Source organism: Coenobita brevimanus, chromosome 1, assembly GCF_032717465.1.
Source record: "Coenobita brevimanus isolate Jiangsu-jjx chromosome 1, ASM3271746v2, whole genome shotgun sequence".
Lineage (NCBI taxonomy): Eukaryota > Metazoa > Arthropoda > Malacostraca > Decapoda > Coenobitidae > Coenobita > Coenobita brevimanus.
Window position 1 is genome coordinate 12,469,066 of NC_136954.1, and position 20,940 is coordinate 12,490,005.

General features: G+C 42.6%; 1 protein-coding gene and 1 pseudogene across 1 annotated transcript in view; one reads left to right on the plus strand and one right to left on the minus strand.

Annotated features, from left to right (window-relative positions):
• Positions 1-20,940, minus strand: part of LOC145414462 (glutamate receptor 1-like) — a 654,998-nt gene that overhangs the window by 426,605 nt on the left and 207,453 nt on the right. The window lies entirely within an intron of this gene.
• Positions 8,868-8,988, plus strand: LOC145416598 (5S ribosomal RNA; annotated as a pseudogene).

A 20,940-nucleotide genomic window follows, 5' to 3' on the forward strand; every position in this document is an offset into this window, starting at 1 on the left:
CTCTCTCTCTCTCTCTCTGTTCCTCCGAAGATTTCAAATAAAAGCCCGAACACAACCCGTAAAAAATATTCCTTACCTTAAATATGACCCTCAGGTCTCACCGAAACTCAAAGAAACACGAACTCAAACACAGGGTTGCAAATAGACAAAAGGAAGTGCAGGCTTTTCTTGCACATAAATCCCCTCTCTCTCTCTCTCTCTCTCTCTCTCTCTCTCTCTCTCTCTCTAGGGGCTGTGATGGATTTTGTGTGTGCTTGTGCGTGTGCGCGGAGGATAGGATCAGCGTCTCACCACGGAGGAAATGATGCCCAACCCGTTCTTATCTGATAATCTAATCATTCTTTCCACATTAAATCAACATTCCAAGCTTGATTAAGATACCCAAAGTCATTTGGTAATGGTCTGATAACAGACATATAAACATACATATGTAAATACAAACATACACAAATATATACCCGCTAGGACACAAACAAACAGACAGATAGACAGACAGACAGACACAGGCGACAGACAACATTTCCATTCAGTTCGCTAATGCAATAGGTAATCGACATTCTCACTGCTTCACTCCGTTGCCAGTTTTAATGATCCACCCGCATTCACCCTAAAAATTGCGTTGTGTGAAAATCTTACGAATGGTTCCGTTTTAAAAAGTAATGCTATAGTACACAACTTTACTATACGCCTATAACTCCCTCTCAGCTGAATTAAGCCGCCTGAGGTTCTCTTTACTATAAAAATTAACAGTTCTACCCACCTTGAACGGGTTAATGGTGACAGAATTATCATTTTTGGGTTCATGACACAAGGTCATATAGGAGAGGCAACACTCTGAAGCAGCTAATGAACTATGCTGACAAAGAGGCATTCTTCTAGGGCATATCTGTGTCATGGAAGTGTGCTTGAGTTACTCACACCACGAAAGGGTTAATGGTGACAGCATTAACATTCTCGGGTTCCTGTGAAGCATCTCTAGTTGAAGAAAATGATATGGCGTTAGCTGAAACAGACCGTGGTTCATTCACTTTAAGCCGAGCTAGATTTTCGTTATTTTGCAGCTTATTTCACGTAGCCGAGTGGCAGAAAAGGACAATGCTGCGGCTCTACATCTTTGTCATGGAACTTCTTCGTGACTAGTACCATATTCTAGTGTTCAACTCTTGTTATAGCTCAGGATTCGACATTGAGAGATGGCAGTTTTAGCACTGCCCGATCACGAAAGGCTTAACGTCACGTATTAACTCTCTGGCTCCTTTGGATCACTCTGTTGAATACAATCATGTGGCTTTAGATGTAACTGAATACTGAAGATTTTGGAACCGCAGAAATAAAAAATATAATCATAATACCCATAACCTTCCAGGGTACTGAACCCTATAAACATCCGAAGTCGATGCTTTAAGATTATCATTAACCTTTTAAGTATAAAGAAAAACGTAATTACATTTTCAAGAATTAAAATTATACCCAGACTGATCGTGTTTTTTATGCCAGTTATAATGCTGTCGCTCAGAGAAATGAGGAGATATCAATTTAAAAAAAAAAATCCTGCTGTTAATAATTTCCCTCAATTACAAAAAAGTAATACACTGACACGTACATTTTTAATATTTAAAGCAAAATGACGAACAGAAAAGTAAAGTTGACCCTGGGTGTCTATTTTCATAATTTTTTCGGTAATCCCTTCACACCCATTACGTACTAACTGATTCCATTTTCCCTACCTCTAAGCGACTGAATTCAACTTAAAAAATACTTCTCGCACTAAAAGAGTCTTTCAATGCCTATCCAGCTAAAAGTGTTTGCCAAGCTGAATAAAATGGCATATGCTGTATAGTAGGGCTGGTATACAATATATAAAACTTCATATGTCTGTACCTGCTAATCTTTTATTCCATTATATCTAACTATCTAAGTTGCATCCATCTAATTCCTGACGCTTCATCCTAGGCAAAAGGATCAATTTTTTTTGCCATAAAAAATAGTTCTGTCCACATATTTCACTCTTCTTCTAAAGGATTATCTTTCATCATCCTTTTCTCACACTTCCTTCAATCCCTCTCGTTCGATCGTTCGTTCATTCGTTTCTTCATTCCTTCTTTCCTTCCTCCTCCAGGCTTGTGCCCCAGTGATACAGGCCAGAGGCTCCTTAAGACCAAATGGGCCTATCACTCTGGTTACTAGTCTTCAACTTTCTTATCATTCTCATCACCTATCCCCATTCTCTTTATTTCCTCTCTTCCTTGATCGGGCCCTCCTTTCTCTTCATCTTTCCCCTCCTTTCTCTTCATCTTTCCCCTCCTTTCTCTTCATCTTTCCTCTCCCTTCTCTTCATCTTTCCCCTCCTTTCTTTCCATCTTTCCTATTATTCTCCAGTTCTTTTCCTCCAGTTTTTCTTTCTCTTCATCCTTCTTCTTTATCTTCGTCTTTCCCTCTTCCCTCATCTTTACCATTTTCATCTTCAACTTTCTTTTCATTCTTCTCCTCCCTCTTTTCTTCGTCTCTCTCCTCTTTCTCTTCTTCCTTTTCAACTTTCCCTTCTTCGTTTTTTCTTATCTTTCCCCTTTTATTTATTTTTTTTATTTTCCCTCTTCTTTTTATCTCTATCCTCTTTCTCTTTATTCTCTTCATCTCATACTCGTACTTCTTACTGTTCTTCCTCTTCATCTTTACTCTCTCTCGATTTTCTCCTCATCTTTCTCTCCTCCTCTTGTTTCTCCCTTTTCTATCCTCCTTTCTGTTCAATTTTTTCCCCTTTCTTGTCACTCTCGTAATTTCTCCCTATTTTCTACTCCCTCTTCGTTATTTTCCTCCATTTTCTCCATTTTTCCCCTCTTCTACAAATTTTTCTCATTTCCGCTTTTCATCCCTCCTGCTACATTAACTTCATTTTTCTTGATCATCTGCTTCATACTGTTACTCTGCTTCTTATCTCTCCTGGTATTCTTCTTCTTCCTCTTCCTCTTCCTCCAGTCGTTGCCAGGTCTCATCATCATCATCATCATCATCATGACCAGAAAGTAGGTACACGTGTGTGGATTGTGCAATGTGGAAAGAAAGTGAAAGGACCAGTAACTGTGGTGGGAACAAAGAGAGATGAGACCAGAAAATGTAGAAATAAAAAGATGCGAGAACAATAATAGGAGTAGGAATAAAAGATAATGAGAATAAGAACAGCAATAGTGGTTGGAATAAGGAGGAAATGAGAAGAAAAGCAGGAAGAAAGTGAGATGAGAGGAAATTGAGGTGGAAAGTGAAAATGTTGGCAAGAAAGCAGAAAACTAAAACGCAGTGATAGACCTTGAAACAGGAAAGATTTTATTTTTATTCATTTTTTTTTTTTTAATGCGAGGAAGAAGGACTTGGTCTCCTGCTGACTCACTCTCAGCTGAATAAAACCGTCTGTCGTTAGCTGAATAAAACCGTCTGTCGTCAGCTGAAAAGAAAAAAAAAAAAAAAAAAAAAAAAAACTGTCTGGCGTTAAAAAAAAAAAAAAAAAAAGTCTGGCGTCAGCTGAATAAAACCGTCTGGCGTCTGCTGAATAAAACCGTCTGCCGTCAGCTGAATAAAACCGTCTGGCGTCAGCTGAATAAAACCGTCTGGCGTCTGCTGAATAAAACCGTCTGCCGTCAGCTGTATAAAACCGTCTGACATCAGCTGAATATAACCGTCTGGCGCCAGCTGAATAAGACCGTCTGGCGCCAGCTGAATAAAAAACCGTCTGGCGCCAGCTGTATAAAACAGTCTGGCGTCAGCTGAATATAACCGTCTGGCGCCAGCTGAATAAGACCGTCTGGCGTCAGCTGAAAAAAAGATAAAAGAGTTCGCCTGACCATCAGACAGCTGACGGTGACAAGTTACAACACTCAGGCTCCTAATTTCATTCAGCTGAATAAAATCGTCTGACATAAGCTGTAATAGAATATTAAGGAGTTGTCTCCATCATTAGGGGGCTAACCACATCATATTTCATTCGTCTTGCTGCCAGGTGATTTTATTCAGTTGTTGGGTCTTTGAAGTACTCTGCCCATATTCTCGTCGGCTAAAGAATCTCCCTAACACCTTTTCCTATGCGATTTATTTTGCTTATTACACCGCACTGTCCTATTCTGTGTTATATAAATCCTTCATACATCGTCATGCTCTGCATAAATAACGTACAAAAGGATACTGACCAGCCATATCCTAGAATAAATCGCTACGAAAGAGATGTTTGGGAGTACCTTTACCCGACGAGAATACGGGCCTAGACCTAGAGCTCGACTCGTAAAACTAATAAATAAACGATATCGAAGAAAGACAGGAAAAGAATGAATAAAAGGAGAAGAGAGAGAGAGAGAGAGAGAGAGAGAGTGTGTGTGTGTGTGTGTGTGTGTGTGTGTGTGTGTGTGTGTGTGTGTGTGTGTGTGTGTGTGTGTGTGTGTGTGTGTCAATAAACCGATCACATATCAGCACGGGTGGCCTACAAGAGTATCGGTTCAAAAAAAAAAAAAAATTACTCTTTCCTCGTAGCAATCAATCAAAGGGTTAATCCCCGATAAAGTGGAAGGAAGGGCAGGGGTGAGTGGCGGAGTGTGAGTTTGAAGAGACACAGGAATTTAGAAGGAAGAGAAAAGGAGAGAAATGAGAAGCGAGACTGGGTAGACATGAAGAAGATAAAGAAAAAGAAAAATAATGAAAAGAAGAAGAACAAAGGTGGGAGAGAGAGAGAGAGAGAGAGAGAGAGAGAGAGAGAGATTGGAAATGGGAGAGGGAGAGGGAACAGGGGCAAAGGGGAAGTGATGATGTGGGAACAGATGAGGATGTGGGAGAGAGGTGGGCCAAGGATGGGGCTGAAGAGATGGGGTGTGACGGGGAAGTGAGAAAGATGGGAGAGTAAGAGGGAGTGGGGAAGAGGAAGGAAGAGGGAGATGGGAAGAGGAAAGAAGAGGTAGAGGGGAAGAGGAAGGAGGAGGGAGAGGGGAAGAAGAATGACAGGGGAAGGGGAAGATGAAGGAGAGGGGAAGGGGAAGGAGGAGGGAGAGGAGAAGGGGAAGGAGGAGGGAGAGGGGAAGAGGAAGGAAGGAGAGGGGAAGAGGAAGGAGAAGAGAGAGGGGAAGAGGAAGGAGAAGAGAGAGGGGAAGAGGAAGGTAGAGGGGGTGAGGTAAAGCGGGTGGATGAGGAAAGGGAAGAGAGAGGGGTTAGTGGCGAAAAGGTGAGGTGTGGAGGAAATGAGGGGGGAGAGGGGAGGGGAAGAGGACAGAAATACGGGAGAAAGGGGATAAAAAGGGTGAGGGAAAGAGGAAAGGGGGTAAGGGAAAGAGGAATGAGGGGTTAGAGAAAGTGGAAAGGGGGTGTGGGAAAGAGGAAAGGGGATGAGGGAAAGAAGAAACGGGGTGTCGGAAAGAGGAAAGGGGGTGAGGGAAGGAGGAAAGGGGGTGAGGGAAGGAGGAAAGGGGGTGAGGGAAGGAGGAAAGGGGGTGAGGGAAGGAGGAAAGGGGGTGAGGGAAGGAGAAAAGGGGGTGAGGGAAGGAGGAAAGGGGGTGAGGGAAGGAGGAAACGGGGTGAGGGAAGGAGGAAACGGGGTGAGGGAAGGAGGAAAGAGAGTAAGGGGAAGAGGAAAGGGGGTGAGAAAAAGAAGGGGATGATAAAAAGAGGAAAGGGGTGAGGAAATGAGGAAAATGGTGTAAGGAAAGACGAAAAGGTGACGGAAAGGTGGTGGTGAAAAAGAGAACTGACGAGGGATAAGTCGTGACAGAATGGAAGGTGGGGTGGGGGTGATTCAGGTGGGGGTGGGGGGTGAGTCAGGTGGGGTGGGTGTGATTCAGGTGGGGTGGGTGTGATTCAGGTGGGGTAGGGGTGGTTCAGATGGGGTAGGGGTGGTTCAGGTGGGGTAGGGGTGATTCAGGTGAAGTGGGGATGATTCAGGTGGGGTGAGGGTGATTCAGGTGGGGTGGGGGTGATTCAGGTGGGGTGGCGGTGATTCAGGTGGGGTGGCGGTGATTCAGGTGTGATGGGGTGATTCAGGTGGGGTGGGGGTGATTCAAGTGGGGTGGGGGTGATTCAAGTGGGGTAGGGGTGATTCAGGTGGGGTGGGGATGAATCAGGTGGGGTGGGATAATTCAGGTGGGGTGGGGTGGTTCAGGTGGGGTGGGGGGTGATTCAGGTGGGATGGGGGCGATTCGGGTAAGGTGGGGATGGTTCGGGTGAGGGGAGAAAGGTGGGAAGGATCTAATAACACAACTCGCAGGACAACAAACCCAGGGCAATAAACTTACAGCGACTGCCTGAAAGACCCTCAAAGGGATGACTTAAAAACAGGTAAGTTAACACAAAATACCAGTACAGTTCCATTAAACATAAACTGAAAATACAAGAGATAACTAAGAAACACGCGCAAAAAATAGACAGACATGAAAATTAAAACAAAATAACGACAAATTGAAATCAGAATGAAGGGCTCAAACTCTGATCGACAAACCCATACTCCAAACACCGCGATAAATCCAAACGACAAAGTGAAAACAACCGGACAAACACTATGCTACAAATCCACAAACCCAGACCCACATTTCGATTGATAAACTCAGGCAGTTAAAAGATCTACACCGATTACAAATGCCAAACACAGACAGACAGAATTTGGTAGTCATAAAAACAAATTATAAAGACAAGCAAAAAAAAACCAAAAGTGACACTTAGAATAATACGCTTGAGTGAGAGAGAGGGAGAGGGAGAGAGAGAGAGAGAGAGAGAGAGAGAGAGAGACAGAGAGAGACAGAGAGAGACAGAGACAGACAGACAGAGAGGGGGGGAAGGGGGCGTCTAACACCAAAATACAATTGTCATTCCTTATACATATTAATCTGAACTTCCTGGCGGAATCCTGGAGGGAAAAATTGTATCCTCGCCCATTAAATGTTTTCCTAGAGATAAACTCTAGTTTTTTTACACTACTCCCTACTCTCTCTCTCTCTCTCTCTCTCTCTTCATCCGTTCATCTATTTATCTATCTAGAATGCACTCAGAGAGCGCATACCTCCGCCAATGCCACTGTCATGAAAAAAGATCCGAATCTGGAACCGTGGAGATATTGTTTTGAATACATAAGATCCGGATCCGCCTCAATATTTAATCAACTGATCCTTGACCTATGACCTACTCTTCCACAAAGTTTTATTGAAATTCACAGAGAACTTCCGGAGATATACATGGGATCCGGATCAGGATCAGGATCGGCCTCAAAATTTTATCAATTCTTTCTTGGCCCATGGCCCACCCTTCCACAAAATTTCAACGAAATTCACTGAGAACTTAGATATCACGTGGAAAAACAAACAGACAAACATAAATGAATACATAACCTCCTCCAACTTTGTTGGCGGAGGTAATAAGAGTATCCATCCCTCCCCCCATCTACTTATCTGTTTATCTATGTATCATTCCATCTGTCCGTCTGTCTATCCATCCATCAATTAACGATATTTGTCTCACCGGCCATAAATCTATCTGTTTATGGACGTAGAGTTTGAATGTATATATGTATGTATATACTGTATGTATGTATGTATGTATGTAAGTATGTATCAGTTAATGATTCAACTCGTTATTCTAATGGCTTGAACAGCGAAATCAACAGTGCAGTCACCTGTTGGACGGAACAGATATTCTATTGTCTCAACTATTACCAGCAAAGTCATCATACTGTGTGTGTGTGTGTGTGTGTGTGTGTGTGTGTGTGTGTGTGTGTGTGTGTGTGAAATCCCTCCTCGGTGACTTAACCCCCGCATGCTATAAATTAATATTAGTCTGAGAGCTGCCTACACGTAGGTAAATTAATTAGCTCCATTGCAGGTACACTCATTACAAAAGCATTGCTATGATTGGCGAGGGAGGTCAAGTCAGCCCGGAAATGAGGTCATGATCTCTCTGAACTTTGCAGGTATATGTACAGTTCATTTCACAAGTCCGTGGTACAATGAGAGCAACACTGACAACGACTCGACAGAAAGCATGATTTTGAAAAGGATTACACTCACACTTGGACAACCCGCTCACTGGGAAGAAAAAAATCAGTTTGTATAAATCTTTCTTTTGAACAGCTCACGAGACTACAATGACATAGCTATGACTTACTGTGGGTTATAGCGAATCGAGTTATACGGCTTGACACAACCTCTCTATAATGGTCAGATTATGGTGTTAACTATTTATTATGTTTATTTATTTTTTGTACGTACACGCACTGATTTTAAATTTCTATAACAGTAACTTCACACACACACACACACACACACACACACACACACACACTTTTATTCTGCACATGACGTATAATAAACCTTACGGCGCTTTTAACGAAATGTACAATCACGAGCTCTAGTTCGTCGACCTTTCTCTGTCAGCATTCCCCTGGGAACGTTAGACACTATCCTTGTCATAGTCTTTAGTTGTTTTATACTGCTATCACGAAAATATATATATATATATATATATATATATATATATATATATATATATATATATATATATATATGAGGAAGACAACTGAGGAGGCGGTGGCTGAATCGGTAGAGAGGTGGCTTGCAGTCCTAATGGACCCAGGATCGAATCTCGGCTGGGGCAGGGAACAGTTTAAGGATTTGAATTTCCTAAAAAGCAGACTTGCCTGATCTACCAGATGACCCGCCGACATGTCATAAAAGTACCCCGGCTAATAGCAATACACCAGTCCTGTATGAGACAGCCCTAGCATGTATTCAATATGGACGGTGGGTGTTAGCGCCGAAGTGGTGACATGTGGAGGTGTGGGAGGACTACTGGGCCTTGGGATAGGTCACTGCCCCCAAGAAATAGGCCTTGAGTCTTTGCCCAGGGTCGGACACGTAAATATATATATGCCACGTTGAGTTCACCGCTTCCCGTCCGATCAGCGAAGTTAAGCAACGTTGGGTCTGGTTAGTACTTGGATGGGTGACCGCCTGGGAACACCAGATGCTGTTGGCATCCCTACGTCAAGTGGGGTTGGTGGAGGATTAGTGCCCCTCCCTGTAAAACAATTAACTCTAAGCCCTTGGCCACCCTGTGTGGGATACATGGCGTCTGGCAATTAATGAATATATATATATATATATATATATATATATATATATATATATGACACGCCTTCCATCATAGTAGCCGGAAGAGAAGTGTCAGCGAAATCTTGATCATAAAAATAGCCATACTCTAAATATAACTTGGTATTCACAGCTACAACACATTATCCCAAGAACGTCATTTTTGTTATGCTAATGCTACCGGTACCGCCAAATTACAACACTGAGCTTGTCAGAAACCCTTCGTTTGTAAGAGACAAATGGAATTTGTTTCTAACAAATTCGCTACTAAACTCTTAAACTGAATGTAATCCTCTGGTGGTATCATGAATAAATCATACGGAAGTGAAGGGGTTAATCCATTATTCATTTTCTGCAGTTGTCTGAGAAGATATAAAAATATATACTGGGTGTAAACATTCAGCCAAGTATTCTCTCAGGACCTTTTGATTTACTCTCATGGACCTTAATCTTTTGGCGGTGGCTGGAGTGGAATACTGCACTACATATATTACAATCATGAAAGGGTAAATGTCACAGCATCAATTTGTCATGCTCCAGTGACTCACTCACCTGAATTACATCGCTTTGTGTCGGCTGCGATGGAGTACTGGAGATGTTCCGACCTAAAAGTGCGGTGTTCAATCAGGGCCATGTCGTTTTTTTTTGTTTTTTTTTTGGTTATTTTTTATTTAATGATAGCATTATACGCCAGTCAGCAGACAATACATTCCCACACGAATATCTTTTATGATAAATCTTTTTTTTTTTTTTTGGTCGATAATTCTCGTATTCTGATTCAGCAAACGCCAGACGATTTATTCAACCAAGAGTGAGTAATGAGCCTGAGTGTTTTAATACTCATCCCATTACTTTTCTCACCGTTTAAGCAATTCAGATATTCTTTTTCAGCAATTCCTGCTGAAACTAGGTGACTGAATTCAGGTGAGAATGGGTCAAAGGAGCCTGAATGTTGAGTGTGTTACAAATACTCATCATTAGTTTACAATCATTGATGAGGAAGACAACTGCTGACCTACTTAGAGACGATGCAAAGGAGGGGGGGGGGGAGTCAGAACGTCTCAGTTCGAGTGATTGCCTTGACACTGGCACAGGGTTCCAGTGGAGGTATTTCAATCACGTAATGCCATCAAGAGTAGTTGTTTTTTTCACCTACCATTGAAAGTACCGGCAGGGGGTAGCGTAGCCTCCACACTTCGTTGTACGTAAGATGAGATTCACTGGTACATCTTCCCAAACAGAATAGTGGACTAAGGCGCTCCAGCGGCATGTGATCCTTAAAGAGTTACGTTTGAAGAATGGTAACGGTAGGGTTTGCTGTTCACATATTGCTTTACAGGGACAAGCGACTGGTCACTGGCCATTAATGTCAGGACTTAAAAAATAACCTATCCCCTGAACCCAACGCTCCTGATATTGCAATAAAGGACTGGCTGATATTTGTAATGTGCATTTTACCCATGAGTTACCCACAGTCCAAACACGGAACAGAGAAGCAAGAGAGGTATGGGAGGGGAAACTGCTTGCATGGCAGAGTTGTGATGTGTGATAAAGGGAATATGTGCGGTGACGAGGGAAGGAGGTGAGTGAAGGAGGCGGCGGCTGGCAGAGCAGTTGAATGAAATGTGAATTAATTGTGAATATGAACGGGGAGGGAAAGAGAGAGGGAGAGAGGGAGGAGACGAGGTGAGGGTGCATATCAGAGCAGGTTCTGGCTGGAAAGACGGGAGCAGAATATATGACTGAGGAAAACGACTGCTCGGACTGCGGCCTTACATACAGACCAGTGTGTGTGTGTGTGTGTGTGTGTGTGTGTGTGTGTGTGTGTGTGTGTGTGTGTGTGCGTGCGTGTGTACAGTAGAGAGAGAGAGAGAGGGAGAGAGAGAGAGAGAGCACGAACCATAGAAAACAGTCTTACACCACTGACAAGATATTAACTTAGGGCTGGTGGGCTCCACCTCTTGTGTAGTTGGCACTGGGCTGGAAAACAAATGTACGACCCGGAAATTAATGTCTAGACTGATGGGGTCCTCAGTAGGCTAATAATTGGTGTGAGCAGCAGGAAAGGAAGGAAACGATTGTAGGCGTAGGAGGAGGAGGAGGAGGATACATGACAGACAATGTAGAAGAGGAAAACGAGATAGCACAGAGGAGAAATGATAAATACATATGAATTAACAACTAGTGCTGTGGTTGGATGAACTTGATATATTTTTCTTTCGAAACTAAATATTCCAGTTGTAGAAAGAAGTGGGGATATGGGAATTTAATTTTTCGTTCGTAAGTAGATTTTTTCTCCTAGGAAGAAGACATAAGCAGATTTAAAAAATTACAGAATATTAAAATAACATTACTGAATAAATAATAATCTAGGCTAGAGCAGGTTATACAAAAATGATCTTTGTTACGAAAAGGAACTGATCGCAAGTTTCTCTGTGGATCATCGAGAACACGAGAAATGGAAAGTATTAATATAAAAAATAAAATCCATAATCACTTTTAAAGAATCTTAGTAAGGGCAGGTGGTACAAAAACCTACCTTTGTTACAAGATGGAAGTGTCACGAATCAAACTCGCGACATTTTCCTTTTGTGAGAAACCACGAACTTTAGTGGAAAACTCACTGTGTATCGTTCAGTTAACCGTTTCTCTCTCCATTTCGATGGTATACTTTTTTCAAAACATTCGTCACTGTTTCAAAAGTGACCGTTCTAATGCACGTCATTAAGTGCTCTACTGAGCGATATTATTGTTTCTATATTGTTCGCCCTTACTTGCCTCAACCGTTGGCCACGCCTTCTTCCGGCTGGCCTGGGCATCCTACCCCAAACATCATATTTGAATCTGTCTTTTGTCTGTCGCGACGGAGTGTGGTTCTGTGCTCCAGTAGTGAGAGTGAGAGAGGTCTTCTAGCACCCAGACTCCACTAGACTACAGTTCTCCAGGCTCCCACCCTTCCTTGGTGATACGCTACATTGACCAATATTTCCTTTTCGTATTTTCCTAGGTTTAAGAGTTTAGCTTCTGAGTGAGCGAGTGAGTACGATCTCTTTGTTTTGAATTCATTTTGAAATGTAACGTTAAATTTATTCCTTTGTAATCAATAAATTTAACAGTTCTTTTTCTTTGAGCTTAATGTAATATAAACTCGTGTTTCATTTCTCCATAATTAAGCTTATTTCCCTTATAGCTCCTAGCCTGCATAAACGCTTTGCTATTCATAACTGGTACTTAGGCCAGTCTTGTTGTATTAAGCTTAAAATCCGTTGTGCCTTCTAGGAGTTAACGCATCAGCAAGAACCTGATATCATTAATAGTATTAGTTATTTATTGTCACGGGTGAAGTCACTTTCTCTAGAGGCTAACAGTACTAATAAACAGCAATTGTGAGTAATTAGTCTCTGCTGTGTACTACTGCGAAAGTTTATAAATTCTCGTTCTGAGAGAATCGGCGAAGCAAGCCGGCATAATCATTGCTTGATGTAGCAAGACAATTCATTGTCCCTGCCCTTCAGTATTATTGAACATTATCATTTAATATTGTATTTATCTAAAAACCCCGTGACAATTGGCGACCTCATTCCAGGATATTAACTCCTAGCTCTAAAGCTACTCACAAGATAATACTCACTCGTTCATATTTAGGTATTTATCATTAAAATTTATAGGCACAAGCTTACTGGTGTTTACCGTCAGTTTAGCAAGTGAATTTCTGCTTTATTAATCCATAGAGTACTTAACTCTATTTAGTACTTTATTCTTGGTAACGCCAGACGATTTTATTCGCTCCTGGGAAGTCGCCGTACCCATTGCGTTAATTATTGAGTCTTCCCAGTCATTTGCATTTTTGCTTTATTCTCTGCCAGTTAACTAGATAAGACTGGTCACCACTAGCTTGTGTCTGTATTCTTTACTTGTGTTTATTAGCATTCGTTTGCGAAGCAGCAGTCAGTACTCAGTTTTGGCTTGCTTAGTAAATTAGCGTCATGGCTACCACCGTATTTTTACAGGAAGCCAAAGACACGGGGCTTACCGATCCCCAGGAAAATAAAGAGATCGCACTCACTCGCTCACTCAGAAGCTAAACTCTTAAACCTAGGAAAATACGAAAAGGAAATACTGGTCAATATAGCGTATCACCAAGGAAGGGTGGGAGCCTGGAGAACTGTAGTCTAGTGGAGTCTGGGTGCTAGAAGACCTCTCTCACTCTCACTACTGGAGCACAGAACCACACTCCGTCGCGACAGACAAAAGACTGATTCAAATACGATGTTTGGGGTAGGATGCCCAGGCCAGCCGGAAGAAGGCGTGGCCAACGGTTGAGGCAAGTAAGGGCGAACAATATAGAAACAATAATATCGCTCAGTAGAGCACTTAATGACGTGCATTAGAACGGTCACTTTTGAAACAGTGACGAATGTTTTGAAAAAAGTATACCATCGAAATGGAGAGAGAAACGGTTAACTGAATGATACACAGTGAGTTTTCCACTAAAGTTCGTAGTTTCTCACAAAAGGAAAATGTCGCGAGTTTGATTCGTGACAGGAAGTCACCTTAAATTTACTGCAATAATCAAAGAGAATGACAGACAGGGAAGTTTCTGCTTTCTTCTTTCTTTATCAGTGGTGAAAAAATATGCTGGTTGGGTGGGGGGACTGTTCAAATGTTTCTTTGCGAATAAACGTTCTTGAGAAAATTGGGTGAACGTTTGTGTTGTTTGAAGGGAAAATCCTATTAAAATGACAATGAGATACGAGAGAGAGAGAGAGAGAGAGAGAGAGAGAGAGAGAGAGAGAGAGAGAGAGAGAGAGAGAGAGACAGACAGACAGACAGAGAGAGACAGACAGACAGACAGACAGACAGAGACAGAGACAGAGTGAGAGAGAGAGATGGCTGATGTTACGGAAGAAACAAATGAACGAAAAAAAGTCCAAAAATTTTATAAAGATTAAGCATGCAGGTGCGCAGAGATAATATATAACCTGACGGATATACAGGGAGACTAGGCAGAATACGTAGTTAAATAGGTAGACATTAGAAACGGTAGATAAATATAAACTGAATTGTACGTAGATAGCTTGATGCACTGATTTATGAGTAGAATTTATAGGTAGTTAGGATATCCATGTCGGGAGAGTTACATGTGGATAGGCTAAATGATAGATTGGTAAGCATATTAATTCACAGGTAGTTATTGATATCAGAGCGAAGGGATAGAACTAAAAGTAGGTGATAATCATGAAGGTCTGGCAATGCAAAGAGAAAGAATATAAAGGAAAACACGGAAGAGGTAAAAATGAGGAAATAAAACAGCACATAATGGAAAGTGGAGGAAGGAGTGAAGAAAGGAAGAGGATATTAGATGTAAAAGATAAGGAGAGAGAGAGAGAGAGAGAGAGAGAGAGATCGCCTGGGAGATGCTGGTAACTCGTTGTGGTAGTTGTGGTGGTTTGTGGTATTTATAGTGGTTGTGGTAGTTGTGGTGGTAGTGGTAGTTGTGGTGGTAGTGGTAGTTTTGGTGGTAGTGCCAGCTGTGGATATGGTAGGAGTGGGTGTTAATTGTCAGTGGTAAGTGTGGTAGTTGTGGTTGTGGTAGTGGTGATTGTGGTAGGTGGGAAGGTAGACATATTTTTGGATTTTGAAGGGTTGTGTGTACATTATTAGTTGTGGTAGTTGTGGTTGTAGAATAAAGGTGGTTGTAGTGGTGGTTAATGGGTAAGGGTTGTTGTGGTAATGGACTTGTGGTAGTGCTCCTTGCTACTATGAGTGTGTGGGACGGGAGTGGCAGGAGTGGTGGTGGAGGTAGCAGCCACAGTGGAGGTAGTAGCGATAGTGGTAGTGGTGGTGAAGTGGTAAACATAACAGGCACGGTGTAGGAATTATTAGTTATGATAATTGTCGTTGGTGTTACTGATAAAGGCGACTGTAATAATGCCAGGCAATACTGGTGGCAGGATCATGGTAACGGTGCAGCAGTGGTGGTGGGTGGGTTTAGTTGTAATGGTAATGGTAGTGGCCATACCCTGCCTTGTTCACGATGGTGGTGGTGGTGGTGGTGGTGGTGATGGTGGTGGTGGTGATCCTTCGTACCATTTACCGACTGAATGATCACAGTAATTGGGGTGAAGATGGTAACTGTAATTTGTATGATGGTGGGAGCTTTGTTGATGCTGTTGGTAGCTATGGTAACAATGGTGAGGGTTACGTCGATGGTGAGAGTTAAGATAACAGAGGCAGCTGTGGTGACAGGTGTGGTGACAGCCTTTGTGCTTCAGTAATAATGGCGTTGATAATGATGGTGATGCGATGGTGACTGTGGTAGCTGGGAATGACAGACTGACTGACACAAAATACAAAATAAGAAATAAAAAGAAAGAGAGACAGAAGACATACGGAGTTATACATCCATCTGTCTATCTACCTACCTATCTGTACACATATATACACATAAATACACATACAATCATAGACACATACACGAGAGAGAGAGAGAGAGAGAGAGAGACAGACAGACAGACAGACAGACAGACAGACAGAGAGCGAGAGAGAGAGAGAATTTTCGCGAGGGCAAGATAAAATAAAGACTCCAAATTTAGACGTAAACTAAAATTTGCCCTTATTTCTCGTATCCTTCTTGCTATGTCCATTCCTGCATCGCATCCTCTAACACATTCGTTGCCTCTTTTTCCCTCAATTTTCTTCCCTTGCTTCCTTCCTTGTCCATCTAGTGTGTATATATTTGCTTTCTCTTTGACGTTTCTCCATAATTTTTCTCTAAGTTTTATTTCAGTTCTATTTTTACTGTCATCCAACACCTCCTCTTGTGCTTCCAAGATTTATTTCTTTCGTCTTTTGTTTTCTGGCTTCTTTCGTTCTCTCTCCTTTCGCTCAGTCTTTTTATTTCCTTCCTTTCTTCACATTACTCTCACTCATTCTCCTTCTTCTCTTTTAGCTTGATCGTACTCTCTCTCTCCCTCTCTCTCTTTCTCTCTCTCTATCGGCCTTGTAAGCATTAGTTCTTCCCTTTGCATCTGTCTTATGTGTATCAGATCTTTCTTATATGTATCTGTATTTTCTTCAATGGTATTCTATGGCCCGTCGCTTAAGGAGACTCCCTAGCACCTTTTCCGTAGCGATTTTTTTTTTTTTTTTTTGGATACGAACGGTTAGTATAATTTTGTACGTTATCGATGATGAGCATGGTAATACTAAAATGATTTAAATAACACAGAAGAGGATAGCAAGGTGTAATAAGCAAAATAAATCGCTTTGGAAGAGGTGTTAAGGAGCTTCCTCAACCGACGAGAATACTGGCCTGTGTGCGTGGTGGAAAGTAAGCCTTAGAGAAGCCACCGACTCATTGGATCTTGGAAGGTGAGCATCATGTGATAAATTTTAAGGCAATATTGATGAGGAAGTCGGGCAGGGTGAGGAAGAGAGTGAAGGAGGACGGAAAGAGGAGGAGGGGAAAGGAGGAGGGAAACAGGAGGAGAGGGAAGGAGAGATTATAAAACTAAGAGACAAGAGGAGGTGATAAGAAAGAGGGAAGGGAGGAAACTGAAGGATGGAGAGACATATAAACTGAGAAAGAGAGGAACAAAAGGCCCGGGGATGAGGATAGGTAGGAAAGAGGGAAGGGAGAAAAGAGAAGGAGAGGGAGGGAGAGAGAAAAGAGAAGGAGTGGGAGGGAGAGACTATATAGAATGAGGGAGAGACGAGAGGAGGAGGTAAGAAAGAGTCGAGGAAGGAGGAAAGAGAGAGAGAGAGAAGAGGTAAAATGAATGAGGGGAAAGGAGGGAGGATGAGAAACGAAAGAGGGGAGAAAGGAGGATGAAAGGGAGAGAAACACTGAAAAGAATGAATGACAGAGAGAAAAAGAAGGTAGGAAAGAGGGGAGGAAAGAGGAAGAGCAGGAGAGAAAGCTATAAATATTGAGGCAGAGAAGGGAAGGGAAGAGAAGGTAGGAAGGAGGGGAGGGGAGGGAGAGAAAACGGTAAAGTATGAAGGAAAGGGAGGAAGAGGAGGTGGGAAAAAGAGAGGAATGAGGAAGAAAGGGAGTGAAAACACTGTAAAGAATGAGGGGGAGGGGGGGAAGGGGAGGTAGGAAAGGGGAGGAAAGAGGAAGAAAGGGAGAGAAAAGTGTAAAGTATGAGGGAAAGAGGGGAAGAGGAAGTAGGAAAGATGGGAGGAAGGAGGAAGGAAAAGGAGAGCAAACACTGTAACGAATGAAGGGGAGGGGGGAAGGGTAGGTAGGAAAGAGGGGAGGAAAGAAGGCCGGGGAGACTGGGGGAGAGGAAAGGAGGTGGGGAAATAAAAGACTAGGGGAAATTTGGGACAGAAGAGGAGAAAGACTGAGAAACAGAGTGGAGGAGGAGGTAGGGAAGGGGAGGAAAGGGAATGATGGAAGAAGTGAAAAAATGAAAAACGAAAGAAGTGAAGCATTGTGCACGAAAAAGAACGAGTACGTAGGAAAGAGAAAGAATGGGAGAAATGAAACAGAGGAGAGAGGAAGAGGAAGACGACAAAGAGAGAGGAGGAAGAGGAAACAGGGAAGAATGAGCAGAAATGGTTATACAGGAAAGACAAATGCGAGAACGGAAAAGGAAGAATAATGGAGGGAAATATTAAAAGCCAACATGGTAAAGAAGCGGGAGAGACTGAGGAGGAGGAGCAGGAGGAGGAGGAGGAGGAGGATTACATAGGAAAGCAAACAGCAACAGACCTTATGGTCCTTTCGAGGCTGCCTGTTACAGAGAAAACTATGACTACAAGATCTAACTCTACATGCTGAAGGATAATGATAGTGAAGCAAGAAGGCTCCCCCCACCACCAAACCCTCCAGGAAAAAGTGAGAAAAAAACACCATGCAGCATGGAAAAACTGACATGGAAATTTCATAGGAAATACTGGAAAGGAAAAGTCACATTCTATAATACTTTGTCTATAAGCTACCCGACTGAGTAACCTGAAAGGGAAAGTAATCAAATCAACTAATAGTTACGGCATGACATTATAAATCGGTACATTGAGTTTATGGGAAGTCTGTGGACATAACGTGGAAACTACACACTGCACAGTGTGGATGTTTAGGGGTGGTGCGGCAGCCTTGCCTGACGCTTTTGAGGTAGGCAGCAGTCAATCAGGCCCTAGCTCCGTTCAATCCACTGAGACAAGGAACTCTCCCATGTGGGACAAGTACACAAGTTTCATCCTGAAGCAGTGACCCCTGGTACATTAAAAAAAATCCTGATGGTGGTCACTTGACTAACAGGGACCCTCAGTGATTCACAGTCCATCACAGATCGAAAGTGAGATAATGACCATTAACTCAGGGTTATCTGTGCAGATCCTAATCTGTGCTTATATTGCTTTCTTTACATTGGGGAGATTGAAATATATACGACGGGTGTCTTAGATAAAAGGGGGCTGCACAGTGCACAGTGTAGATGTGCAAGGCACAGAGTGGATGTTTAGGGGTGGTGCGGCAGCTTTGCCTGGCGCTTTTTAGATAGGCAGCAGTCAATCAGGCCCTAGCTCCGTTCAATCCACTGAGACAAGGAACTCTCCCATGTGGGACAAGTACACAAGTTTCGTCCTGATGCAGTGACCCCTGGTACATTAAAAAAAATCCCGATGGTGGTCACTTGACTAACAGGGACCCTCAGTGATCCACAGCCCATCACAGGTCGAAAGTAATAGTAGTGACCGTTAACTCAGGGTTATCTGTGCAGATCCTAATCTGTGCTTATATTACTTTATTTGCATCGAACAAATTGAAAAATATATAATGACGTGACGCGACACTATGTACGGGTACATTGTTTAAAGGGTGTCTTGTAGACAAAAGGGGAATGAACTTACACGTAGCTATAAAAGAAAGTTACTCGGACACAAAAAGAATCAGCTGAGGATTCTCGTGCAAATACTTGTCTATTTTGTTTTTGAATGTCTCAATTGAGATACTGTTCACGGTATCTGAGGGTAATCTGTTCCAGATATTTACACCTCTGTTAAAGAAGAAGTATTTTGCTTCATGGGATTGGAAACGCTTTCCCACAATTTTGCAGCCATTACTTCTGGTTTGACTCGGTTTATATCAAAATATTTATTCATGTCTAAGTTGTCATATCCCTTCATGATTTTGAAAACTTCAATAAGGAGGAGGAGGAGGAGGAGGAGCAGGAGGAGGAGGAAGAGGAGGAGAAGGAGGAGCAGGAGGAGGAGGAAGAGGAGGAGGAGGAGGAGAAGGAGGAGGAGGAGAGAGAGAGAGAGAGAGAGAGAGAGAGAGAGAGAGAGAGAGAGAGAGAGAGAGAGAGAGAGCATAATGAGGTTATAAGAGAAAAGCAGACAGAAAGATAGCCCCCCAAAAAAAAGAAGAAAAATGAAAATGAGGCAAGAAGAATAAGAAAACAGATGTGAAAAATTACCAAGGAGAACAGAGAGCAAAGAGAAGATAGTGAAATTGAGGAGAATACACGAGAGACCAGGAGAGAATGTTAGCCGGTAAGACTCAGGCTCCTAGGACTCATTAAAACAAAACAAAACAAAAAAATTTTGGCGTTACCTGGATCGTAATAGTAGATTTTTCAGGACCAATAGAGTCAAAGTGAAACAGAATGAACTGAACGAGAAGGCAAGGTAAAGAATAAAAACAACAACGATAGAACGGAGACCAGACAAAGGTAAAGGAAGAAAAGAATAAGTAAAATGAAGCAGAATGTAGAAAGACAACGCATTAGATTAGAGAAAATGTAAGAAAATATGTGAGAAAATGTGGAAGTAAGAGCGAAAGAGGAAAAAATAAAAGAGGAAAACAAGTATACCAGAAGGTGGTGGGAAAGAGGAGAGATGGAATGGAAGAAAGAGGGAGGTGATGAGACGGACAGAAGACAGACAGAATGAAGGAAAGTGGAGATTTGGAAAAGGTAGTGGTGGAGAGAAGGAGAGGAGAGAAGAGGGAGGAAGAGTGGGATGGAGAGATGGATAGGGGGAGAAAAGGGACATGGACGAGAGAGTAAGGAACAACGAGGTGGAGAAATGGAGAAAAGAGGAAGCTGAAGAGGACGGAAAAGTGGAGAGAAAGGAGGATGGAGAAAAAGATGAAAAGGTGAAGAGGTGGAATGTAAGAAAGGGGGTAGTGGAGAGACGGAAGGAAGGAAAGAGGAAGGTGGAAAGATGGTAGGAAGGAATGAGGGAGATGAAGAGACGGAAGGAGGGAGAGAGGGAGGTGGAGGGGCGGAGGGAAGAAAAATGGAGGGTGAGAGACGGAAGGAAGGGAAGAAGGAGATGGAGAGACATAAGGAAGGAAAGAGGGGGTTAAGAGACAAAAGGAAGGAATGAGGGAGGTGAAGAGATGGATGGAAGGAAAGAGGGAGATGGAGATTCAAGAGAAGTGAATACTGTAGATAGAAAGGAAGAAATGAAGGTAGAGAGATAGAAGAGAGAGAGGACGGTTTAGAGATAGAAGGGAGGAAAAAGGGAGGTGGAAAGATGGAGGGAGAGCGAAGACATGGAAGAGAGGAGAGATGGGAGGAAAATGGAGATATGAGACTGGAGGTAGGGAAAACATTTTAAAGGCACTGAAAAAAAGAAAGCGGAGAGATGGAAGGAATATGAAGGAATATGGTGGAAGAAGGAAGAGCGAGGGGGAGAGATGGTAGAGGGTGCGTAGGAGGGCAGGGATGAAGATGTGGAACAGATAAAAGACGAAGTGGAAGAGATGGCAGGAAGAGGTGGAGAAGTGGAAGGAAAGAAAAAAGAAGCTTCAGAGATGGAAAGGAGGAAGATGGAAGATAAAGGGAAGGAAGGAAAGCGGGAGAAAAGAAGGACATGAGGAGAG